General features: G+C 42.9%; 1 protein-coding gene across 10 annotated transcripts in view; it reads right to left on the minus strand.

Moving 5' to 3' along the window:
- ZFHX3 (zinc finger homeobox 3) overlaps positions 1–27,261 on the minus strand; it is a gene marked incomplete at its 3' end in the record, with an annotated part of 1,354,624 nt that overhangs the window by 392,947 nt on the left and 934,416 nt on the right. For all 10 annotated transcript variants that reach the window (XR_013825252.1, XM_079907054.1, XM_079907056.1 and 7 more), the window contains one exon: positions 23,982–24,071. The remainder of the gene's footprint in view (positions 1–23,981; positions 24,072–27,261) is intronic.

Consider the following 27,261-nt stretch of genomic DNA (forward strand, 5'->3'; position numbering starts at 1 on the left):
TGATACACAAAAGTCATCGCTTTTTGCCTCTTCTTTAATTCTGATATTCATATATACCTTTCCTGGTAGATCTACTCGGGAAGGCTTGGCGCTGTAATTAATCTACGTCACAGGAAGAGGTACTATTGGCAGAATTTAAGAGTGCGTTTGAGCTGCTGTGATGAGTAGGGGCCCCTCAGCCTGTGTGATATAAATTCCTCTGCTAATTGGATTGCTGGAGCTAATCAGAAGCCAGAAAGGGAATAAAAAAATCCGTCTTCCCGCTGCTGCTGCTGGCTGATAAAGCAGACCGCTCCTTTCAGGACGGGGGGTGCTGGAACTGAGTCCTCATGTGGAGGTCTTACTCTAGATGGCTATCTCAAAGGAGGTGCATCCCTTCTGTTGCCAGGCCAGGAGGAGACAGCTAGAGCAGTGAGAGAAGAGAGTAGAATGATCCCAAAGAGATTTTACTACCGAATCACAGAAACAGAGTAAGTGGGGGAGAGGTGAAAGGATAGGAAATCGAAGACGGGGGGACCATCCAATGGCCTGAGAGAGCTAGAAGCTTTTTCTGACATAAGGTGCTACTTCCTGGGACCCGTGAGCATGCCTGCCATCCACGTGGGGGCATAACTTCAGGAGGCCTCATCTCTGCAGCCAGGACTCCAAGCACTCAGGAGAAAGTCACTCAAAGCTTGCGTTTAGGTTGACACTCCTGTACCCACTTTTCTGAAGGTGAAAAAGCCAAGGGGAGGATGAATTCCATTCAATACTAGGGCAAGTGCAGTTCAGGAGACTCCGCTGAGCTGCTCAGGCTGTAGGGAAGAGGGGAAAAAAGACCAAGGTCTGAAATGTCTCGCCTGCTGGAAACATTCCATCTGCTCCCATACTTTCTAGGTTTTGGATAAGGCAGAAAAAGCAAGTTTGTGTTCAGCGTCCTGTGTACCTTTTCCACCAAAGATAAATAGTGCATTCCAGCTGGAAGAGTGACACGTGTATACCATACAGGGCACTGGTTAGACCTTGGTGGTCTTTATATCTTCTTTGCTTTACTAAGGCACTACCACTTCTCCATAGAGGAAAACGTATCCCTAATATTTGGTTCTACCGAGCTGAATCCCCTGCAGTTATCTTTCAATCCCTCTCTTCGCCTCTCCTCTATTCTTTTCTCTCTGTGATTACCACTTCTTTGCCGGTATTTCTTCTGGAGCCCTCTACATACGCTAAATCCTTAGCCATGATGAGTGCAGCGAGCTCCTCTTGCACACAACAAAGACTTCTATTTCTTTTTTTTTTTTTTTATCTTTTGGGCGACACGATAAAAAATAACCCTGTATTTATGCAAATTGCAAAGTAGCGTGTGATAATGAAAACAAAACAGTGCTGGCCCGCAGCCAAGGCATGGCACTGACGGGGGCTCCCGACCATTCGGCTCTTGATTCTTCGGGGAAAGCAGCTGTAGAGAAAGGGGAATACAGAACACCGGCGTCACCCGCGCACTCACACGCGCGCACCCTCGTTCGCACGCATTCCGGTACCGTCACCTCGGAGCCAGCCAGCCTTGGGATCCAAATCCAGTTCGGCTGCCTGCCGCCACCAGCACTTCAGCGTCGTCCCCCACAAGCCTCCCTGCCCCGTGCTCCTGATTCCCTTTCAGGAATTTACAAACATTTTCCACAGATCAATATCTGTATTGATTATTCATTGTGAGGGAGTCGTGTGTCTTTGGTGATCCGGCTCGCAGAGGTAGCAGCCAAAGCCTGCTGCAGGGGAAAGAAACAGCAGAAGGCGAGAGGGACCCAGCTCTTGCTGGGTCTGCGGCTGTCGGCAACACAGAAAGGAAGAGAAAAAGAGGAACGTGCTGGGAAACGAAGGAATGGATGAGGGTGGAGGAGAAAGAGGGAGCAACAGCAAGAAAAACCAAGCGCTGGCTGCACATCTGGTTGCAGGGCTCCTGGTGGCTTGGAGGAAACCCCCATCTTGGGTCTGCTGTTCCGTGCATCCTGCCCTGGACTCCCTCTGCTCGGGGAGCCAGAAGTGACTCACAGTTTTGGTATCTCCTACGTAAGAGCTTTGGGGGGATTCCTTGGCTTGCTGACAGGAAAGGAAGAAAGCAGCAGCCGGGAGGTAAAACACGATTACTTCCAACCGCCTGGCGGAGGACATGCAGTCTCTTGGCTTGCCTGGAACAGCTCGCAGCTCTCTGATGGCATGCGGAGGGAGAGTAATTAAAAAGGCCAGCATCACTTACTAAGTGAGTAAATACAAAGCCGTTCCAAACGTGCTCTCCGGCTAATGAGAAGCTGTAATTTCTTAGACTTCAAGGCAAAACAAGACAGTGATGGGGCTCAGTGGACTGTGTGTTTGTGTGGAGATGGGGTGGGGGTGGGGGCGGGGGTGGAGATAAATCGACTAATTGTTGGCCATGTTTAAAAAAGGGATTACTGGAAAAGACAGTGAAATGATGACAGGAAAACATCTTGGACCAGAGCCAAAAAAAAAAAAAAAATCCGGTCAAATCAAGTCTGCGGCTCAGAGAAAACACCCATCACTCCTGTTGGAGGCTCCCACAGGAACTGCCCAGTGTTCCTCAGCCGACAATGGAATATTATGTGGGCACCAGGGGACAGAGCCAGGGATCACAAGAACATCCAGAGGAAAGAGCCATGGCATGCCAGGTGACACAGTTATGTCATACTTTGAGAAAACAAAACAAAACAAAATAATAAAGACCAACCTGTCCTTTTCTTTTAGTGGGAGCCCCTGCTTGCTCAAAATAGCTTCTGTCTATTGAAAGCAACCTCCAAGTGTGCCTTCTGGTAACAGGAGCTGCTGATTCTCTGTTTGTCTCCAGGAAGCTGCTGCAATATTACAGAAAGATGCTGGGAAAAGGAGGTTGAGGAAATTCAGTTTTCCCTTGACCGGGCTTCTGGCAAAACATGCCAGGTGATTGTCTTTGACATCTGGACCATCATGTGGGAGTTAGTTTGGGATTCGTCTTCTGTTGTCACCCAGCTGTGACTTGGTGAGTCCAAAGCCAACCATGATGAATTAAGACTCTTAACACAGGGTTCCAAACACACACGACAAAGTGGGGACCCCAAAGAATAAAATGAGCTGGATCTTCCTTCTTTCTGGGCGTTCAGTTAACTGAGCTGTCTTGTTCCCCTACAGATGAGTGGAGTTGGGTTTTTTTGTTTTTTTGTTTTTTGTTAGGCTTTCCAGGACTGGAAGGTCAATAGAAAGACATGCTCCTTCTCACAGGGGATTTACTCTTCATGTTGCTTCCTTATTTCAGACACCCCAGTACATTGCAAGTTTCCTGAGCAGGAGAAATATATCCTGCAGAAGTGTGCCTTGGAGACTCAAAGGAGGAGGAATTAAGCCAGTTGTGGATGGCTCGGGCATCTTAAACTGCATTTCTTCAGCATTCATAGAGACCTGTGTCTATAGGGTCTGTGTGTGTGTGTGTGTGTGTGTGTGTGTGCACGTGCACGCGTGTGTTTGCTTGCATGTGTATGGCTCTGTGTCTGTGTGTCTCTCGCAGAGGGAGGAAGAGAGTGAAGTCGGAGCAGACGGAATGTTTGGGCATTTATGTAATTCATGCATTGAATGTTCAATGCTGCAAGGCAGACAGCCATCCATCCCTGGACTCTGCCACTCTGGAGGGCCTGTACAGACCTGATCTGAATGTTAAATGCAGAAGATGAAATTAGCATACTAACCAAGGATGTCAACCCCTCCTTGCAATCAGTAAATGGCCGTCTCCTCTCTTTAAAGCCGGCATCGCTACGCGCGAGCCACTTAACCATGTCCTCTGGCAGGTCCTTTTTTGTGTTTGTTTTTTTGTTTTTGTTTTTTGATGAAAGACTGGAAATTCATTAATGAGGAGGGAAGGAATGGCTTCAAGGGGCTGTAATGAAAACAAACGATCCTCTTTAAATCTCATGTCGGCCAAAGCTGGGGGTGGGGGTGGGTTGCTTTCTGTTCTGGCGCTGGAGAATAGGAAATTCCACAGCCAACAGACCCCTTGATGAGAGCGCAAGAATGCATTGCCTGGGAATTTCTTCTATGTGGCAAAGAACAGCCATGGCCAGTATGTCTGTGTTAATAAAACTTAGAATGAGCTTTATCTTCCGAACTGTAAAGTGTGGTCTACCAGATGTCTTTCCATGCCGTCACAGGTTATCAAAGTTTCTTGACCTTGTGAGGCTAGGGAGAGCCTTCTGGAATCTTTTGGCCAGTTGCCTCAGCTTTTGAAGTAATACAGATTTTTCTTTTGGGCTATGCTTTGGCCTTTCCCAAAGGAAGTAGTTGCTTTTATTTTAATCTCTATCATACAAAGAAGTACACAAAGGAAGAAATTTAACTTCCACTCCTGTAGAGCCCATACTAAGGCAGACAGAATGCTGCCTAAGAGCTAAGAATCAGGCTCCACCCCAGGTATTTGGGCTTCCTTTTTCTTTATCTTAGCCACTGTATCATTAGAAACAAACTTCTCCCCTTCCATTGTGTTGTACTGGTTTGACTTTAAGCCAGGGGTCACACACTCTGAACTCTCCAGGGATCTGTGGGTACCAGCCTGAGGAGGCAATAGGGAGGAGTGGGGCTTGGGATGAACTTCAGACACAGCCACTCACTTTTATTTACGGGAATAAAGGCCCTGCCTTGTGCCGCCTGACCTTTCAATGTTCCAAGAGGTAATAGAAATTGGTATGTTTAAATATAAAAAAATATCAATTTTGAAATATTGGCTTGAAGTGTTATTTTAAAAAAATTCTACAGGTCAAATAAAGCATATTTGTGGGGACAGCCTTGGCCTATAGCATGACAGTTTGCAGTCTTCATTTTAGTCTAAAATAACTACCACAGGTGTTTTTGTTAATTTTGTAATTTTTTAAACGCTCAGTCTTTCTGTGAAATATTTTAATTAAAAAATATAGATATTAGCAACTGCATGGCAAATATCATGGGAGTGTGTGTTTTGTTGGACCAAGAGGGAAGTGCTAATTCAAAACAATCAGGCGGGGAAGGAAATAGATATCTGCATGGCCTGCTGGTCTGCTGGTCACTGGCATCTTAGCAGGCAGTGTCTAATGTTAGCTTTATCTAAGGTAGTGATTGAGCCACAAAGATTTTTCACAAAGGTTATAACTGGGAGGATTAACTATCTAGAAAGGAATACGTTTGAATATTTTTCATGTGTATCTCCATCAATTTTTAAGACAATTAGTGATTAGTAGTATTTTAACATCAAAAAAATTTAAAAACATTTTTCTTCTTATTTATCAACAGAACTCTTCATCGCAACTGAGTAGGAAAAAAAGATAGAAATCCCCAGGAAAGAGAGATCCTGCCTTTAGTTTGGAAGAAAGCTTTTCCACGGCACCTGAAATAACTTCAACAGGAAAAAGCACCTCAGCAAATGGTGAAGGGCAGCAAGAGAGCCCATCTCCTCACACAACTGTACAGGGCTTTCCAATTTCCAGGGTGCTCTTCACACATATTATCCTGTCTAATTCGCACTACAACCAGGCAAGATAGTTAGTATTTAGCTGATTTCATAGATGAGGATCCTAGGCTCAGAGAGGTGATGAAATTGCCTGAGGTTGAAAGCTACTAAGAGGCATGCACGGGTCCTCTGAGTCTTCATCTGATGCCATTTTATTATTTGTCATAGGTCTCATAAAAAAAAATCCTCTTCAGAACCCCTGACCCAATGCTTCCCGTATTCTTGATCCTCTATCATTCCCCCACCTCACTCCCTCACTATGAGATTTGCATCTTGTAGTCTGTGTAATTTGTAGTCATGTGCAATTTGAAAATGCTCCCTGTACCCCGACAGCAATTAAGAACCACTGCTAAGTTCCAACTGGCAGTGGCAGGAACCCTCCTTAACTTTCCACTCTCTGCTATTTGCTCCTATCTCTTTCCTTCCCCTGAAAATCTAGTTTAGCCAAAGGCTCGTCTACATGTGCCATGTCTTTCCTGCTTCACCCCCTTTTGCATCTCTACACAGAGCACTCTGTTTTCATTTCTACTTCCCCATTTAACTGCTCAGGTCATTAATGCCCAATTAAGCTGTGCTTTCCTCCCTGGCATGGTTGGATTCCACTGACCACTCCCTCCTCCATGGCACTCTTACCCTCTGTCACCTCTGACACTATTCTATGCTAGATTTTCTCCTTCATTGATGGTGGTGTCACCTCAGACATCCTTCTCTTTAGTCCCTTAAATATTAGTGCTCCCAAAGAGGGTTTCTGTGGCTCTCTTCTAGTCTCAACTGTACATACTTAGCTTTGTGCAAGTGTAAGCCCCTGGCTTCAGTAGTCATATGAACCAGTCATCAAATTATAACCTCCAGCCCAAACCACTTTCCTGAACTCAGCCCCAGATATCTGGCTGTATGCTGACCTCTCCTTGGGTTGGTCCATGGCATCCCCGACTCAGTACACCCTGAACTGAATTCATCATCATTGCCAAATCTGTTCCTCCTCTGCATCCCTTTTCCCTCTCCCCCGGCCCCACCCCATCGTCAACTGCTCTTCAAGTTCTTTCAATTCTGCTCTCCTAACTGCTTTCTAACCTCTCTCTTTCACTACATTCCTACTGCTCCTCTCTTGGCTTATTTCCCCAGTGGCTTTTCTAACACAGTGCATTCTCTGTACTACTTCTAATTAATCTAGAGAAAGTGCAAATGGGATTATTTTGCTGACTTCTGTGAAATCCTTCAGTGGATTCCACTTTCCTAATTTGGCCTTCAAGGCTCCTCATGATCTGGGTCTTTCCTCTCCCAAGCCTTCTCTCTTGAACCTCTTCCATCTCCTGCTCTATGCTCTAGGTCATTCAATACCTACCCATAGCTCTTTCATGCCTCTAGGGTTTCACATGGTGTTCCCGCCTCCTGGAATGTTCAACTCTACTTTTTTCATCTGGCCAATTCCTTCTTCACCTTCAAGACTCTGTTCCAGGAAGAAGCATTACCCACCCTCCCAAGTCTCTCACTTTGTGTCATGGGCTGCCACAAGCCCCCTGCCCTGCCTCCCTCTCTCATGGCATTTACCCCAGTTTTACAACAGTGAGTTTCTCCTATTTGACTGTGAGACACTTAAAAGCTGTATTCCCAGCACCCAGAACAGGTCCTGGTGTACACTGTGTGCTTAATAAATTAATATTACTATTTTTATTCTCAGTATCATAAATAATATTTTTTTAGCTGTACGATTACAGGTCCCCCAAATAATCAAACTGAGGGAAATACAGCAACCACTTCCCATAGTGAAAAAAGGATTTCCTATGGTGTAATTCTCACTTACATCAGTTTTTTGACTTTTGTCAGGTAAGAAATGAACACTGGGGTGGTCTTTAGGTGTTTGTGGATGTGGTAGAAACTTTGGAGTTAATTAGAAGCTCTGGCCAAAGCTGAACTTCCTTTGCAGAGTTCCTGGGAGGAAACACTAAATTAACGGTTCAAGGTTACTATTAGAAAAATAGCCTGTTTCCTTTAGGCTATACCTCCGAGAGCTTGTTCTCTTCCCTGCCATTTCTAAGATGTTTCCACTTTCCTTTTGACCTGGCTGCACCTGCCACCTTAACCCTGGTCTTTGCAACAAAGGTAATCTTACCTAACCCTAACCCAGAGGTCAGAGACCGCTAAACGTGTCTTTTGCATATCTTCCAGCAGCAGCACATTCTGGAGCACTCAATTAATACCGGTTGAGTTGAATGGTGAGAAAAGATGTGCACCACAGAAGGAGGAATGAGGATGGTTTTGTAAGCCCCCATCTCCCATGAAGCAGAAAATGGCATGAAATCACTAGTACCATAGCCTCCGGGCAGTCCCCAGAAATATCTCAAGACATCGTCAGGAATTCCTAAATTTGCAAAGACAGTTGGTTCTTATTATTCTTGGTACTTATGTTCTATGAAGTCACCAAAGAATTTGAATTAGCAAAAACTGAACCATTGCTCCTAGGGGAAATACGGGGTTAGGTTCCTTTGAGCTTCTGGTCACAGTATTTTTGTCAACTGGTCAATACATAACCTTGTTTTATGTGTGTTATTGTTTAAAGACACCTTATTTAATATGTATTGTTAAATCATTAGCATTGAACTCATGTTCAATAGCACTGAAACTCATGCCTGATTGAAGCTGATCTAGTACATGCGTTTTCTCTCTAAGGCACATCACAGCCTTTTTGAGCTTCAGAACACAAGTCAGCACTTCGGTACTCTGCTTGGAAGCCATTTTAAACAGTGAACCAAAAGCACAATAAGTGAAAAACAGGACACTGAATAGACAGTGAAAAGAACACTAGTTTACAGCAGAGTTGAAACAAGGTGGAGTGTTACCTCATTCAGCCTTAGTTGGGATGTGCATATTAGATGACTCAAAATTTTGCCTCTCTGTACATGTCCACCAATTACTATGAAAGTGCTGCAAGTATTGATTTAGGATTTACAAATAAATTTAAGTGAGTAGGTGAATTTGCAAATACAGAATCTGTGAATAATGCAATTGACTGTACTACTAATATATATTGATGAAACAGAAGAGTTTTGCTTATTTGAAAATAGAGATTAGGATGACCTTGTTCACAGCACAGTTCTGACTTTGGAGTCCATTCTTTAATTTGTGCAAAACTTCTTTCTGGCAAAGGGTCACCTCACCTTCACTTTCTTGGAACCCTTCATATAAGTAATTGCCACTTGCTAGAAGTTGTCTGATTGTTGCAGTTGGGGTGGTGCATTTTTCTCAAAGGAACAAAAGTGGTTTGCTGTGATGAGATGCAAAGCCTGGGAGAGCATTTAAACTCTGTCACCAGCCAGGAGAAGTCTCCCACTGCCACCTCCCGATGTTTATTATGGCCTCAGCAAAATTAACATTGACTCATGTTAGGCATCTCTGTCCATATGAAGAGGATTTTACATGACTGTCTCTCTTTTTTTAAATTTTTATTATTTTATTTTTATTTATTTATTTTTGGCTGCACTGGGTCTTTGTTGCTGTGCATGGGCTTTTCTCTAGTTGCCGCGAGTGGGGGCTACTCTTCGCTGTGGAGCGCGGGCTCTAGGCGTGTGGGCTTCAGTGGCTGTGGCACAAGGGCTCAGTAGTTGTGGCTCGCGGGCTCTGGAGCACAGGCTCAATAGTTGTGGCACGTGGGCTTAGTTGCTCTGTGGCATGTAGGATCTTCCTGGACCAGGGCTCGAAACCGTGTCCCCTGCATTGGCAGGCAGATTCTTAATCACTGCACCACCAGGGAAGTCCTTACATGACTGTCTTATAAAGCTATTCTTTTGAGCTAAATCTTGGCCTCTCTGGGTCATATCTTCATTTACATTTCATACTGCAAGCAACTGCTTAGAAATTTGTTTTTGCTGTTTTCTTATTGATCCCCATCTTGGTGCAAAGAATGGATGCAGAACTCTATGCTAAAACTATGCTACTCTTTCACACAAGCCAAAGACACAGACATGCATTTGAGAAGCCAGGAAAGGGGATAAATTAAGAATTCAGAGTATAAAGAAAAGAGAAGCATGGCAAAATTTCAGATAATGGGAGTGATAAGAGAAGGGTCTGGAACTTCTTACTATGTCTTACAAGGAGTAAGTGTGGAGTCGGTTCCACAGCAGGATTGGAATCTCTGTTATTTATTATTATGATCCTAACAAAATTGGGTAATGGTGCTGAGAACTGTTCCCTCTTCTGTGAAGTAAAGAGCATGATACCAACCTTCAGAAGTGTCTGTGAGGATTAAATGAGGTCATGAATGTAAAGTGCTGAACTCAAAGTCCAGCAGAAAACACTATGAAAATAGAAGGTGGTAATTGTTGCTTTTGTCACAGTTTTCTAGCTTCCTAACTAACCATCTGCTCTGACCTCTGGGTAATGCATATTCATGGTGTCATAGAAGACTGGAGTTGAAAAACCTTTCTAGGTCAACCACCTCATTGTGTAGAGGAGAAAATCGGCTGAGTACGATTCAACCAGTAGAGCATCACATAGCTAGTTGGGACAGAATCAAAAGGAGAACCCAGCTCTCTGGAGCTCAGTTCACAACTATGCAGTCAAGTCCTGCGTGCCCAGATCTCCCTTCTAGAACTTCTTTCCACAACTGTCAACTGTCTACCACACCCACCTTTCTCACCCCAATAGCCCAGAAACCATTGCTCTGTGGGTTACTATCTTCTTTGGCAGAAAGTCTCAGTGCTTGCTGTGCATTAGCCAAGTAGAGTATTTTAGAGCAGGAACTATTGAGCAGGATTTCTTCATTTTTTTTTTTACCACAAATATAAATAGTTATCAAGGAATAACATTCACTGCATATCAGTGTAAGACGGAGCAGAAAGGATCATAGAAGCTACAGAGGAATGCTCTTTTTAAAAAGGATCAAGTATTTCTGCAGATCTATGCAGTAATTTGCAAGATGCTCTCTCGGAAAAGTCCACAGGGAAACGCTGCTGGATGTATAACCCCCAAAGCTTATAACTGATCATGCAATGATGGGACAAGAGAACTGTGCTGCACAAACTGTATGGGGCTGGTTAATTTCCACCAAGCCTGTCTTACTGAGTGGTGGCTCAAAGTGGGCTGTTCCAGGAGCCAGCAACCTTTCCATTGGTGTGGGGTGGGAGGTGAGACAGGGCAGTCCAGGGGAAGCCCTTGCAGGAACTGGCTGGCACCATGAAATGATGGGGATTTTGTGGCATTCAAGAGGGAAGTTGTATGCAGCAGGACAGCAGCATTAGCAAGACAAGGCATGATGTATGCATGAGTTTAAAGGTGAAGCTGCGGTCAGAGTGTGGAGTGTGTGGTCAAACGAGAGAGGGGTCTACTACTGTTGAGTTCAGCTAAGGGAGCTGGTGCCCCAAATAGCTACAGAAGCACCAAGCTGGAGTCAGCATCAGAGCACAGGCTGGGCCCACCTCTGCTCAGCTGAGTTGCGCTACCCAAGCAGGTAGCAAGATTTAGAAGTGGTGAGGCAGGCCTGGTGAGAATTGGTGGATCCTCACCTATTTCATCACCTAAGAGATAAATCTTTGCTACAAATTGCTGAGATTTATCCTTGAGCCAATAATAACATTCCTTAGTGGGTAGGGAAGGTCTGTGGGGCAGATCCTCCTATTTTTCCATGGCTGTGTCCCACTCAGTCTTATTCCTCACTCATTTTTGTTCCCATTCTACTCATATCCAATGGAACTGATGAGCCACAAAAGCTGATATAAGATGTAACTTCATCAGAATATCTTCCTTGCAAAAGATCTGGAACTGTATTTAATCTGCCAAGGTAATAGGTTTAAGTGAAACACAGCTGACATATCCGGTCCACAAAGCTATTATATTTGCATTTTATATTGAACATGCCTGTAATATTCTCTTTGGTAGATGGAATTGACATTTCCATATGATGGTAAATGCTACATGGTGAATAGCTTTCATCAGGGTTCTGCTTCAGCAATTCCATCATTCTATAGGCAGAGAAAAAGATCACAATGGATACACAGAAGCATCTAACACAATGTGCTTTACGGGTACAGTCTGTTCAGTGGTTTAATCTGGATTTATGCAACATCTCACTCATCCAGAATCCAACTGTTAGCAACTACCTTACTTATCTGGAACTAGTTAAAAAGAAAAGCCCTCTAGGAGCCAGAAAAGTTGCCGCTGAAGTGGCATGCACGGAAGCGCAGGGTGTTAGAGTCCCTTAAGCACTTAGTCTCAGCTGGATGTGAAGCCCCCTCCCTTCAAGTACCAGGTTTGAATGCTACGCTCATGGCCAGGAGCTCTTAGAAGTAACTGCACCATGCAAGGCTGCCCTCCCTTGAAAGAAAGGGTGATGAGGAAGGGTATGGGCTCTTAGATCTTTTTCTGTGTGGGTCACTCATGAAGGCTACCTTGGATGTGTTGGTCCCTGTGGGGAATGGGAAGTGGTACCATTGGTCCAATAAAAGTTGGTGCTTCTGGATCTGCAATACTTCTTGGTTTCTGGGAACTCCCCATTATTAAGTTGCCTCTTCTTTAGAGGGTACATGAGAATATCTGAACTGATAAGTGAAGGACCCCAAAGAATACCGGGAAACATTGTCTGTCCATGAACAGAGCTTACAATTTTTTTTTTTTTTTTTTTTTTTTTTTTTTGCGGCACGCGGGCCTCTCACTGTTGTGGCCTCTCTCGTTGTGGAGCACAGGCTCCAGACGCGCAGGCTCAGCGGCCATGGCTCACGGGCCCAGCCGCTCCGTGGCACGTGGGATCTTCCCGGACCGGGGCATGAACCCGTGTCCCCTGCATCGGCAGGCGGACTCTCAACCACTGCGCCACCAGGGAAGCCCTAGAGCTCTACAATTTAAGAGCAGTATCCCACAGGGATTCCCACACTTCTGGGATGGAGAGCTGTGGAAAGCTGTGCTGGGAATATTTTTGAGTGGTAGATGAAGGAATCTTCTAGAAAAGTATTCATCCCAAGGAGAGGGTCAGGCACATAAAGTTTGACTCAAGAATGACACGGTCATCAAAGGGGTGGGTAGATCTGGGACATGGGATACCTCCAACTGTGAAGATGAGCCTTCTCTCCTCCTTCTTGCAGGCCAAAGCCCGGGACACAGGGCTAAGTCCTGGTGACAAGTGAAAGGTTCAAGAATGACTTTCACACGACGCCTTTTTGAGTGATGGGACACGGTAGCTAGGAGCATTTGGGATCAAGGTGATTAAGTGTGGAATAAAAGTGAAGGAAAGGGATTCTCCGTTGGCAGTGTGGTTGTTTCCAGGTGATGGCAATGGCAAAGGGTAGAAATGGGAAGGTAGACCTGGGAAATTTCAACCTGAAGTAGGTCCGAGTGCTCATGGTCTTATCAGCTCCAGTTTCAGGAGGTTCCCCTAGTGACTGGCACAGTGATGTGGGACATCGCCAGCTTGGGCAGCAGGGAGAAACTGGCAGACAGCAATGCCACCAGCTTTGGGAATGACAGGAAATAGTGCTTTTGCAGGGACAGCAGCCATGTGCCCTCATGGCAGCCTGGACAGTGGCAGGACGAGGCACACCCATAAGGAGACATACGTGGCAGAGGACTCAGAGACCAGTGGAGGCTCAGAGGACTTATGTGAGCACATGTGGCATCCCCCTCCCTGGTTACTTCCCACCTGGGGGAAATTGTGAGTGAGTATGGAGGTCCTACAATTGTAGGTAGAGGTCAAAGCCACCCACATCAACATGACCCTTGGTCCACACTGGTGTGACCTGGAGTAACTGGTTAGCTCAGGGATCTATCCCTGGAAACCTTGGGAAGAAAGGATGGGTGTCAGGAGCACGACACTGTGGGTAGTCAAACGCTACTTGCGTGGACATGATAACCGATATAGAAGCTTCTGTCTCCACTTCCCCCAGAGCCAACAGCACTTGCCGCTTTGTTCCCTAATTGTTGATTTACTCATCTGTCTCCTGCGAGCTGTAAGCTCCTTGAGGGAAGGGAGTATATTTAATTCACCTTTAGATTCCTATTCTCAGCACTGTGTCAGGTAAGCAGCACGCACTTCACCAATGTTTGTTGGATGAATAGATAAATATGTGAATAGATCAAGAGATGTCACAAATGAAATGACCGTCTGAGATGAGGTTATGTCAGTAAGCAAGGATGTGTTCAAGGCCATTGCAGAGAAAGAGGTGGAAGACCCCATTCAGAACTCTCCCGGGGCAGAGGCAAGTTCGGGGGAATAGGTACAGTCCAAAGCTGGCCCCTACATGGGCTCTTTCAGAACCTTCTGGATTACACCCTCCTGATTGTAGCCTTTAGTGATGATCTCAGTGTTCTAAAACAGGTCCCCAGAGCTCTGCAATGAGCAGGCAGGTGGTAGTCTCATACCCCAACTACTCTGAGGTCTTGAAAATTGAAAAAGTGAAAGGGTAAGAAGAGCAAGGTCCTGCAAGGTGAGAACTTAGGACAGATGAACTTGTCCTGCTTCTTTAGATCCGTGGACTTCAAGAGGGTTGGATCCTTGGGGTTGGAACATGATTGGAGATACTTCAGGCAGCTGAAGGCTGGCAGACACTGTGACTGTGGCACGGGGGTCACTCTCCTGTCTCCTCCAAGAGTATAGTGAGAAGGCCCACGTCCCTGTGAGCAGTCCTATGCTTCCCAGCCAAGGTTCTTGGTGATGGTCCTGGTAAGCAGGGCACCTTGGCCAGGGGGCCTTCCCAGGCTGACAGGTTGTCATTTGTCTCTTGATTCCAAGCCCCAGAGTTGTGACATTCAAAGAGAGAGCTGGTCCACAGTGGTCCATGGAGTGCCCAGAAGTAAAGCGCCCTGAATATGAGGCCCTGCTGGCAGCATCCAGTCCTCATTGGGGCCTGGCTCCCTCCTCGTGGCCAGGGTCTTGGAGGAAAGGGCATGGCCAGTGGTGGGCTCCTAAGTCAGAGGTGAATCTGTGTTCCCTAGCAGCATCTCCCCATTGAGGCTGGAGCTGTGAGCACAGGGCCGAGGACAAGAAGTCTGGAGGTAAATGCCTTGGGAATAGAGTCAGGGATGACTGGGTCCATATGGAACCAGCTGGGCCATTGCCACCCACTGAGCCCTGAGGTACATGGGGGTGGGCAGTGAGCAAGCTTTAGGAAGCAGCTTGATTACGACTTTTATGGAAGGGGGGGTGGTCTTTCCCATCTGCGCAGATCTCTTAATTAATCCACACTTACTGTTTTTTTAAAAAAATATTTTATTGAAGTATAGTTGATTTACAATGTTGTACTAATTATACATACTGTTAATACTACCTTATTTATGTAAGAGAGTGAGGGCAAGACCAAGTGAGCAAGAAAGACAGAGACAGAGAGACAGAGACAGAGAGAATGAATGAGCACGTGGGCCATAACAACATCTTTCCTTTTAAATGCTTGTATTTAAAGCAACTCTATATATTATTCAGGCATGACATCCTTAAAATAAACAACAATTTGAGGTAAACTTTCCCTCTCTAGCAACTAACTTCAGTTCCTAGATAATTAATTTTTACACAAACTAGTAATTCTAAAATGGCTCCTTTGTTCTTGACTGGTTGAGAAACTGAGTGTTATAAATGTTTTCAAGATACAATATTTAGCGTTTTCAGAGTGGAAGATATATCCCTTTATGCTAAATTGATGTACATGCATATTTGTTTCAAGTATTCTAGGCACAAACTGTGTGCGTGTTATGTGTGTATATTTAATATACGTGTGTGTATGTGTGTTTTTGTGTGTGTGCGTACTATGTATATAATGTGTACATTTGTATGCGTGGAGTGTGTGTGTGTGTTTTTCATGGGTTGAGGGAGGCTATAATATGTATCATTATTCTGTGCTGAGCATGCACTAGAATGAAGTATCAGCTTTTCTAGAAAAAGATGTTGCATTCCATCCTTATGTTGAAATGATGTTTTTTTTTTAAATTGAAAAAACACGTTTCTATTCCAAAAGACTGAGTAGGATGATACTTTAAAAATAATTCAGCCATTTAAATTTAAGACCCTGAAAAAAGTTGCATCCGTGGTCCAAATCTATTCTCTGGCCCAGAGCCCAAAGCATTTTCATTAGATTGAGAGTTGCATACAATTTCATTCACTTTAAGCTTTTGCTGCTCAGAATTCTGTTCTTCAGAGACAAGCTAACAAGTGTCGATGGCCATGTTGGCCTCAATAATAGGTCTCCTTTCTTTGAATGATCTATTTCAGTTGCATTATTACTGTTTAAAGATGGCCTTGTGCTTACAGACACATTTTCAGTGAACGTATGAAGAATGCTGATATTTCTTCTATGTGGTTTTGCCTCTACAGTCAGTAGCTTGTTTGGAGAAAAAGTCCTTAACTTATTTCTTTCAAGCCATTTGCAAAAGAGAGGCTACCTAAAGAATTCTCTTCTGTACCTGCTCCTCCTATTACTAAAGAAGATATTCAACGATACTAAGCTTTCCTTATGTTTTAAAAATTAATGAAAAAATTTTTGTGGCCTTTTCAATTAATAGTCCTGACATATTGGTAAGAAAAAGACAGACAGATAATCCACAGAAAAATGGGCAAAAGACTTGAAAAGGCACTTCACAAAAAAAGAAAGTGAAATGACCAATCAATGTTCAATTCACTGGAATTAAGGTAATGCAAATCAAAACCACAAGGAGAGAAAAGGTCCATAGCCACCAACTTCGCAAAAATTGAAGTCTGATAATAATAAGTGTTAGCGTGGGTGTAATGGAACCATGGAACACATACACTTCTGGTAGGAATGTCAGACACTACCTTGGAAAATGGTTTTGCATTAATTAGTAAAGCTGAAAAGATGCACATCCCTTGATCCAGCAAAATCCCTTTCCATAACTTAAAGTAGTGGTTCTCAAAGTGTTGTCCCAGCCCTGGCTGGCAGTATCAGCATCACTTGGGAACCTGTTAGAAGTGTAAACTCTCAGATCCCACTCCACTTCCACTGAATCAGACACTCTGAGGGTGAGGCCCTGCCACCTGTGAACTCTCCGGGTGGTGGTGATGAGCTCTCAAGTACAAGAAGCACCACCTGAGAGAAATTCGTGACCATGTCTACAGGACACATAGAATGTTCAGAGCAGCAACCATGTAACCATCAACAAGGCTACTTTGCATTCTGTTTGGACAGTGAAATATTACAATGTAATGAAAATAAAATGAAGCCAGATGAAAATGAAAAAACACAAAACAAACAAACTAAAACACCCTGAAGAAAAGCAAAGAAACGATTGCCGTAAAATCCAGGAAAATGTCTACCTCTATTGGAGACGGAGGTTATGATCAAGAAGGAATTCACAGTGGGGACTGGGGTTTCTGAGGGGTGGGCAATATTCCATGCTTTGAACTGGGAGGTAATTTACATACTTGTTTGCTTTACGATTATACTTTAAACTGTATATATGTACTCTTCCAAATACATATTACATTTTACAACAAAAACAAATTATTGTGTCTACCAAAGTTTTTCATTGTTGTTATATCAAATCAAGTTTAATCAAATTATAGCCTGCCCAGCTTCATAACTCTGCTTTATTCTTCTTCCCACTATAGGAAGTTGTCTGACTTCAGACTATACTACAAAGCTACAGTAATCAAGACAATATGGTACTGGCATAAAAACAGAAACATAGATCAATGGAACAAGACAGAAAGCCCAGAGGTAAACCCATGCACCTATGGTCAACTAATCTATGACAAAGGAGGCAAGGATATACAATGGAGAAAAGACAGTCTCTTCAATAAGTGATGCTGGGAAAACTGGACAGCTACATGTAAAAGAATGAAATTAGAACACTCCCTAACACCATACACAAAAATAAACTCAGAATGGATTAGAGACCTAAATGTAAGACCGGATACTATAAAACTCTTAGAGGAAAACATAGGAAGAACACACTTTGACATACATCACAGCAAGATCTTTTTTGATCCACCTCCTAGAGTAATGGAAATAAAAACAAAACTAAACAAATGGAACCTAATGAAACTTCAAACCTTTTGCACCTCGAAGGAAACCATAAACAAGACAAAAAGACAACCCTCAGAATGGGAGAAATTATTTGCAAATGAATCAACGGACAAAGGATTAATCTCCCAAATATATAAACAGCTCATGCAGCTCAATATTAAAAAAAAACCAAACAACCTAATCCAAAAATGGGCAGAAGACCTAAATAAACATTTCTCCAAAGAAGACATACAGATGGCCAAGAAGCACATGGAAAGCTGCTCAACATCACTAATTATTAGAGAAATGCAAATCAAAACTACGATGAGGTATCACCTCACACCAGTTAGAATGGACATCATCAGAAAATCTACAAACAACAAATGCTGGAGAGGGTGTGGAGAAAAGGGAATCCTCTTGCACTGTTGGTGGGAATGTCAATTGATACAGCCACTATGGAGAACAGTATGGAGGTTCCTGAAAAAACTAAAAATAGAATTACCATATGATCCAGCAATCTCACTACTGGGCAATATACTCAGAGAAAACCATAATTCAAAAAGACACATACACTCCAATGTTCATCGCAGCACTATTTACAATAGCCAGGTCATGGAAGCAACCGAAATGCCCATCGACAGACGAATGGATAAAGATGTGGTACATATATACAATGGAATATTACTCAGCCATAAAAAGGAACGATATTGGGTCATTTGTTGAGGCGTGGATGGATCTAGAGACTGTCATACAGAGTGAAGTAAGTCAGAAACAGAAAAAACAATATCGTATATTAATGCATATATGTGGAACCTAGAAAAATGGTACAGATGAACTGGTTTGCAGGGCAGAAATAGAGACACAGATGAGAACAAACGTATGGACACCAAGCGGGGAAAGCGGCGGGGGGTGGTGGTGGTGGTGTGATGAATTGGGCGATTGGGATTGGCATATATACACTGATGTGTATAAAATTGATGACTAATAAGAATCTGCTGTATAAAAAAAAATAAAATTCAAAAATAAAAGAAAAAAAAAGAAGCTGTCTGTTCTATCACTACTTTTGCTCTTATTCTTTTTTTTTTGTTTTTTCCTGTCTTCCAACTGGGGAAAGACAACTAGGAACAGACTCTAAGATGATCATTTACATCAGCCAGAGTCACTGACCCTTCCTCTCCCTAAATATGTGGAAGAGTTCAAAAGCAACCAGGAAGTTGTACCAGTTCTCAGTGAGTGAGCTTGATGCCACCGCATGACCCAAGGATCTGCTGTCACTTACGAGAGACTTTGTTGTTTATTTGCACTCCTCTTTGGTGATTGTTGCTAGACTGAATTAATGCAAGGTTAGGTGGGAAAAAAAGAACACATTGGTTCTTTTATGCATCATAATGCTAATATAGGAGCTAGTTGGCTCATTCTTCAGTGTTTAAAGCAGAAGATACTTTTCAAACAATTTTGAAGCTAATTTTTTCTTTTAACTAAGATAGATGTCCTTTGTCCACAAGTCTGTGATGACTGCATTAATGTTCATTTACTCTTTCGTGTATGATATCATTCTTTCATTAGTAGTAATAAAGACTTCAGTACTAATGCATAAAAAATAGCTACTTATCATAGTATGATGTGCCAAGCATGGTGTTTATAAACAGTAGGTACTTAATGAACACCAAGCTGACATAAGCATCTCTGTCATATGGAAATACATTTCTCAGATAAAAATAGTATTATAAATGTTAGCTGTCTAGCTTTTTTGGTGTGTATATTGATTACTTTTTTATTATGTAAAATATATATAACATAAAATTTGCCATTTTAATCATTTTAAGTGTATAATTCAGTGGCATTAATTACATTCACAATGTTATGCAACCACCTACCTCAACAGTTTTAACCCTCATTTTAATGTCTTTGTTTTTTAGAATCAACTTCTATATTTCACACTGCTTTTTTAAAACTTCCTCTAAGATAGCCCTCTTTTCTTCCTACAGTTGGTCTTTTGCCATCTTTGCCAGGTCCTTGGTCTCATCTACAATCTGAGACATGTGTGTTACCTCACGTGTGATGAACCAGAGATTTTCTGTGTCAGCAGGACTTTCCTTCCTTCTTCAGTTCAACTTCCAGCTCTCTAGCTGGGGAAGCTGCTATGTTAAACTACAGACAGATAAAACTCAAAAAAAAAAAAAAAAGTTCATTCTTACTAGGGAAAATGTAGGCTCTTGATTTCAGGATCCTTTGGGACCCATCATGGGTTATCTAAAGTACCAAAAATTATTAGCCTGATGTCTTAGTGGAAGTACTCAGGATATTAATTCACCAGTTGTGTATAATTCCCAAGTTAGTCTCTTGTGCCAAACAGTGAATAATTAAGCTGTAGATAACGTCATGCTGCAACTGTGATAAAACAATAACGATGATGAAAATAACAACAGCTAACGCTGAGCACTGCTAGGTGACAAGTGTGGCTCTAAACCTCTTCTGTGCATTACCTCATTTAGTCACCATAATAATCCTACGGCATACATACAATTATTAGCCTATTTTATAGGTGAGGAAACCAAGCCTCAGGGAGATAAATTACATGTTCAAGATGACAGGATCTGAACCCAGGCAGAATGACCCCCAGAGTCTCACTCATAGTCACACACCATGAGCCCTATTTAAGTGTAGAACCCAACAGAATGTTCTACTTTACGTCCTTTCTGGGAGACTAGCTACTCCAGGTGAAAACACACAGGAATAAGTTAGAAACAAGAGTAAAACACACACACATCTTTATTTCTTTGGAGGTCAGTGAGGGGTAGGGAAATGAGCTTACAGAACTAGTTGGTTAGTAATCAGTTAGTAATAAGTACTAAAAAAAAAAGATATGTAGAGAAAAAAACAAACAAAACAAGGCAGTTTAGTTGGGAGGAGATTACTTTTAGCTCCTGGGCAGGAAGGAGTCCAATACTCAATGTAGAGCCATCAAAGGTTTTTCAGCACAAACGGGACATAATGAGAGCTACGCTTTTAGGAAAATAAAATTGCCATTGTGACTATTACGGCCTGGAAGGAGAAAAGACTCAAGGTGGAAAGGCTGATTTAGAGGTGTCGATAGGACCACATGGACAGGCAGCGAGGGCTGGAGCTGAGCAGGGACTGTGGGCACAGAGAGGCTGGGAGAGACTCTGTGGAGGAAGGACAGACAGAGTAATGGATATGAAGGGCCAAGTTGATGCAAGATTCCAACCCGAATGACAGACAGAATGGAGTCTCATTAAGAGAAAGAGCAAAGCCCAGAGGAGAAGAGAATACAGGGGGGAAGTGCAGGCACAGAATTTGAAGCTCTGGCAAGATGTACAGGGACCGTGTCTGGGAATTTAAGCTTGAGAGGGAATTAGAGCTGGCGATGGAGAGACTCTGCAGAGCATGGAGTGCTAATCATGAAAATGGCAAAGAATGTGAAGGGAGAGAAGGTGGAGTCACAGCAAGAGTGATGAAGAGAGAATCTGGGGCAACTTTAAGAGATAATAAGAAGAGAAGTCAGAAATGATGAGGTCAGAAAGACAGGAGGAGGCATGAGGGCAGCATGGCCTAGAAGCCAAGGGAAGAGAAAAAGTGGAGAATGAGGGGTGACAGACAAGGTGGAAGGGGAGACCCAAGGCAAGGCATTGGGTTCAACAATACAGACCTGTGAGGAAGCAGCTTCAACTGACTGGTGGGGAAGGAGAGGGGTCAGAGGATGTGTGTCTGGTCAGAAAGGGGAGGAAGCAGCAGGTACAGAAACATCTCTCAAGAGGTTTGATAATGAGGAAAGGAGAGCTGTACGAGGACAGCTCAAAGGGATAGAAGGATCAGGGGAAAGTTGAGTTTAGAACAAAGGAGCCAATGTTCATAGACCCAGGGGAAAAAGCCAGTGGAGTAATCAGTTTCTCATTATGTTTCTCTTCACCTCACAGATACATTGATCTCATCTTCACTGCCAAAAGCCACTTAAGAAGAAACAGTTCCCTTTCTTCCAGGTCAGCCAGTTCTATAACCACAACGTTTGTGAAATGCATAAATAAACCCATGGGTGGAGGGACAAACAGAAAATTACAGATGTTCACTGACGAGAAAGCCCTCCATCCATCCATCCATCCACCCATCCATCAACCCCTCCATCTATCCATCCATGGATGTTTGCTAAGCGTTTCCTAAGCGTCAGGAGCTGGACACCGAGTTATGAGGACACTGACATCAACACAGCAGCAGCAGCTACCACTCCTCTGCCTGGGCTCAGGTGCAATGAGGAACCAGAATATATAGTTGTGGGGACTTCCCTGGCGGCGCAGTGGTTAAGAATCTGCCTGCCAATGCAGGGACACGGGTTCGAGCCCTGGTCCAGGAAGATCCCACATGCCGCGGAGCAACTAAGCCTGTGTGCCACAACTGCTGAGCCTGTGCTCTAGAGCCTGCAAGCCACAACTACTGAGCCTGAATGTCACGACTACTGAGCCCGCATGCCTAGAGCCGGTGCTCTGCAACAAGAGAAGCCACCACAATGAGAAGCCCGCGCACCGCAATGAAGAGTAGCCCCTGCTCGCCGCAACTAGAGAAAGTCCGCACACAGCAATGAAGACCCAACGCAGCCATAAATAAATAATTTTTTAACAAAAGGAAAAGAATATCTAGTTGTTTAGGGGACAAAAGGATATCCAGATTTGTCCTGTGATCATTTCCACACAGGCAGTAATTCAAACGGTAGCAACCTTATGCTCAATGGCCAGGATCATGCCTTTTTACGAGTCATTGTAAAGCAGCAAGTGCATTGACATATACTTCATAAACGCTAAATAATAACAAGTCAGTGAGCCTAGAAGTATTGGATTCAGTATTCGAGACATTAAACCCAAGTTATGCTGTTCTAGAAGCAAGGCAAACAAATAAATCAAACCCAAATCAAATAAAGCCCACCTCCATCCGCAGCCAGCAGTGGTGTTGTCTGGAACACTCTTTATGGGCCACTGGTTCTCTCAGGAAGGGGTGCTTGTTAGTACTTTCCCTAACACATCACACACAATGTCTTGCCTGTGATTTGGGAGGAGAGTTTTACGTCTGACTCACAGCAGACAGCAGCGACACTGCGTTCTTAAACTCCAATTCCCTTTATTTGATGCCAGAAAATAGCATCTGCTGAAGCTCTAGAGAAGAGCAATGGTCACCCCACTGAGAAATTAGTCTGATCCTGGTGGGGAGTCTCTGTAGGCAGTATTGGGAGACCCTGTTTGTATGTCAAAGCCAGGATTTTGTTTTCCTTTAAGACATAAGTCTCTTTAGGGGTGCCTGTGATTCCTTGAGGATTTAGGCACACAACACAGAAAGCCTGAAATGGCACATACCCTGTATCGGCAACAGAAGCAAACTATAGCACAGTCTGAATGCTCTTCTGATTCATGGTCCAGATCTCTGAGCACAGTCTGGTACTATCTCATGTGGGATCTCTGGACCGGTGCCTTCTCTCTAGGAGTCTGCCACCTTGGTTCCACATACAAACATGGCTCAACCCACATCCACTCAGTCATTTTACAGTGATGACACCCTTGGGAACAAGATGAACGGCGAAGCCTATCGCAAATGAGGAAGTGATGACCATGAAATCTCTGGGAGTGAGCAGACTGACAAGATCTTGTTTTAATAGAGTCTAGGAGCACATTCTATCCTTTTACCATCATTTCCTAAAGGATTTTACTCTCATTCAGTTGCAGCCAAGGTGAGGAGAGCCAAGAAGCCTACACAAGACACCTGGATCTGGCCAATGAACCACTGAGTGGAGGACTGTGCCAGAGGGAAGGTACAGAGTCAAGAAACAAAGGGTGAAACAGCCATCAGATGCTGCCCTTGTTAATGCTACTGCAAATACAAGACGATTCCAGCCAGTTTCTGCCTGGCTCAGAACTAGCTCATCACGTCTCCCAGAACTGAATGTACATGTGACCAGAATGATGCTTTCAATAGTTAGGGCAATGACTGTCGAACATTACTGTGCATCCAATACACCTCAAGAGTTTGTTAAAAAGACAGATTTCTGCTCTTCAGCCTCAAGATTCTCACTTGGTAGATCTGGAAGGGGCTTGGGAAGGTACATTTTTAGTAAACACTCCAGTGATAGAAGCAGAAGGATTGCCCGTCATATTTTGGAAGTAACTGCTTTAAATCAGTGCTTTTCAATCTCTACATGAGTACAATATTAAAGGGAAGTACCTTCAGAATAATCCAGCCCAAATTTCTCATTTTGAAGGTGAAGAAATTGAGGGATTAAGTAACTTTCTCAAGGTCACACAGCCAGTTATAAGTGGAAAGTTAAGACTAGAAGCAAAGTCTAGTCTTAGTGCCTTTTGTATTCACTATACTGTGTGGTTTGGTCACTTTCTTCTCCTTCGAGTCCTGTTGGACACATATGCACATAAGGAGAAACTAGAACATGTCTGGATTATTTCGGAAATTTTTAAACCTTTTGAACCAATTGGTGGAGAGCTTCAGGGATGCCAAAGCAAACATTAGAAAAAATGAGTTCAGAAAGAAGCGGTACTTACCCTCTCTAAAACTGACGATGAAGAAGATGACAGCAGGGATTCAAAGTCGTCCTCTGAGCAACCACAGTGTCTGGGTTCCCAAATCGGTGCCTAGGATAAAACGAAAGGAAAGAGTTGCGAGAAATTGTATGTAGTCCTGATGCTTCATCAGAAGAATAATAAGTGCTTTCCACAAGCTGTGCTAGAATCAAGTCAAATTTAAGTGTCATAATTACTCTCATCATCTTTCGGTCAATTCCTCACTTTACTTTGTGTGGCCATGATCAGTTGAAGCTGAAAAGTTGTGTATCTTAGCAAATTCCAGAGGTGTCCTGACAAGGACCATTGGAAGAATAGCCCAGAGTTGTTAGAGGACCCCTCTGAGATGGGCTACAAGGCTCTGAGAACTTCTGACTCATTTGTTTTTTGGTTCTTCTCTTTATATAAGAAAATAATAACTGAGCAGGTCCTCATTTCAAATGAATGGGAAATAGAGAAATCATGTCAAGAATAGCGACTAGATCTTCACGATTTAAGAGGTTGCGCTCATTCATTAAAGGACTGATTGACTCATTCATTCAAAACATATTTATGAAGACCTTCTATATGCCCAGCCTTTGTTCTACTCAGTGACATATGAAGTTTTACCCAATGTGAAGCTGATTGGCTAGAAGGAGAGTAAATATCCATCACCAGTTACTCTAATAACTTAATAGAAAGATCACGGTCTAATAACTGTATATGTTTTAGAGGCAAAAACATTCAACTCCACTTGAGGCCTGGTTCAAGTTCTGGATGACCCTGGGCTAGAGCAGGGTTTCTCAGCCTCAACACTATTGAGATTTGGAGCTGAATAATTCTTTGTTGTGGAGTAGGGGGAACTATCCTGTGCATTGGAGGATGTTTAGCAGCAAACATGGCCTCTACCAACTAGATGGCATTAGCATCTCCCCAGCCCCGTATCTGTGGCAATGTCTCCAGACGTTGCCGAATGTCTCCCAGGGGGCAGGGACTGTCCCTGGTTGAGAACCACACTGAATTACAGTAATAACTACTATTTTTGAGCACCTATTAGGGGCATTATGCTGGGGCTTTATATACATCATCACATTCAGTCTTGACACCAGCCTTTCAAAGCAAGCAATATCATTCCCATTTTACACATGGTGAAACCGAGGTCCAGAGATGTTAAGGAAACCACCTAATACTACACAACTGGTAAGTGTTGGAGGAGATTTGAACCCAGGATTATTTGACTTCAAGGCACATGTTTATTATTTCCTATTCTTTCTTTCCTATTGATATATTCTAACCAATCAGAAAAGTACACAGAATAATCTAATAAATACCTATGTACTATGCAACCCAATTTTACAATTTTTAATATTTTTTCATCTCTGCTTTATATTTATTTTTTGGCAATAAAATGTTACAAATACAGATGAATCTCCCTTTTGGACTTTTTTTTTTTTTTTTGCAGTACGCGGGCCTCTCACTGTTGTGGCCTCTCTCGTTGTGGAGCACAGGCTCCAGACGCGCAGGCTCAGCGGCCATGGCTCACGGGCCCAGCCGCTCCGCGGCATGTGGGATTTTCCTGGACCGGGGCATGAACCCGTGTCCCCTGTATCGGCAGGCGGACTCTCAACCACTGTGCCACCAGGGAAGCCCCTCCCTTTTGGACTTTTTAATTCCTGTTCCTCTCACTTTCTTCCCCCAAATAACCGTTCTACTGAAGCCATATCCTCCCTCGGAAAGATTTTATACTTTCTTATATGTATGTGAGTATGTTCACCAACAATTACATAACACTCTAAAAAATACACAGAAAGGGTACACATTCTTCTGCAGTTTGCTTTCTTTAGTCAACATTTGTTTTTGAGCTTTTTCTATGTTGAAATTATAGGTCTAATTCTTTGTTTTTAATTATTGTATTGTAATAAACAGATGGTAATGGATCCAAGCATTCTTTTGGTGGACATTTAGTTTGTCTCCCATTTTTCACTATCACAAGTCCCACTACTGGGAACACGGCTGTGTGTATGTGCGTGTCTGTGCACACACATGTGTGAGCCCTTCTCTAGGACATACAGCTGTAAGTGTAATCGCTGGCTTGCAGAATGTGCACGTCTTCAATTTTGTTAAATATTACCAAATCGTTGTACAAAATGACTGTAGTAAATTATACTCCCTCCAAGGGATTATGAGAGCTTTCATTTCTTTACATCTCTGCCAATGCTCAGTATTTTCAAACTTTATAATGTTTGCCAGTCTGACTGGGGTGAAATAAAATATAATTATTGTTTCAAAATCCTGTGTTCTTAACCACTAGTCTACTGTCTACACTTCAGTTATGTGAATGGGAGAAAACACCTTTGCCTATTTCCTGGAGTAGTAATAAATTTTTCCGGTGCAATGTGTGAATGTATTTTGTAAATATCAAGTGCAACATTGCTAGTGGTAGGAGAGGATATTTATACAGTTTCTAGAGCAGGTAATTTGACAGAATCTATCAAAATTTCAAATCCACGTATATTTTCTTTTAACTTAAAAAATGATTTCAAAATTACAGAAAAGTTATGAAATTAGTAAAAAGAATTCCAGATTGTCAAAATGCTCCCACTTTATCACATTTGCATGACAATTCTCAGCCTCCCTCTTCCTCTCTGTCCCTCCTCTCTCTCTTTCCTCCTGTGTATATACATACTTGTATCTAGATCTATATGCGTCTATAGATATTTGTACCCACATACTGCCTTTCCAATGACTTCTGAAAATTTTCTAAAAACAAAGACACTTTGTTATTTAACCATAGAAAAGCTGTCAAAGTCAGGAAATTAACATTGACATAATATTATTATCTAATCTACATATCTTATTTAAATTTCATCCACTGTCCTATGAATGTCCTTCATAGTAAAAGAAAAAAAATTTTTTTCCTTTCTAGGCCCCAATTTAAAATTATTTGTTGCATTTAGTTGTCATATCTCTTTAGCCTCCTTTAACATGGAGAAATTCTTCAGTCTTTTTCATCTTTCAGGGTATTTTTGAGGAGTACTGGTCTGTTATTTTGTACAGTGCTCATTTTTGGTTCATCTGATATTTCCTCATGATTAGATACAAGGTATGCATTTTTGGCAAAATTCCCACAGAAGTGATATTGTGTCCTCAGTACATCATATAAGTATACACTTGATGTCAGTTTGCTCTGTTACTGGTGATGCTATTTTTATCACTTGGTTATGGAGTTATCTGCCAGGTTACTGTTTTTTGCTTTGTAATTAATAAGTATCTTTTGAGGACA

Source organism: Stenella coeruleoalba (genome assembly GCF_951394435.1).
Source record: "Stenella coeruleoalba genome assembly, chromosome: 20".
NCBI lineage: Eukaryota > Metazoa > Chordata > Mammalia > Artiodactyla > Delphinidae > Stenella > Stenella coeruleoalba.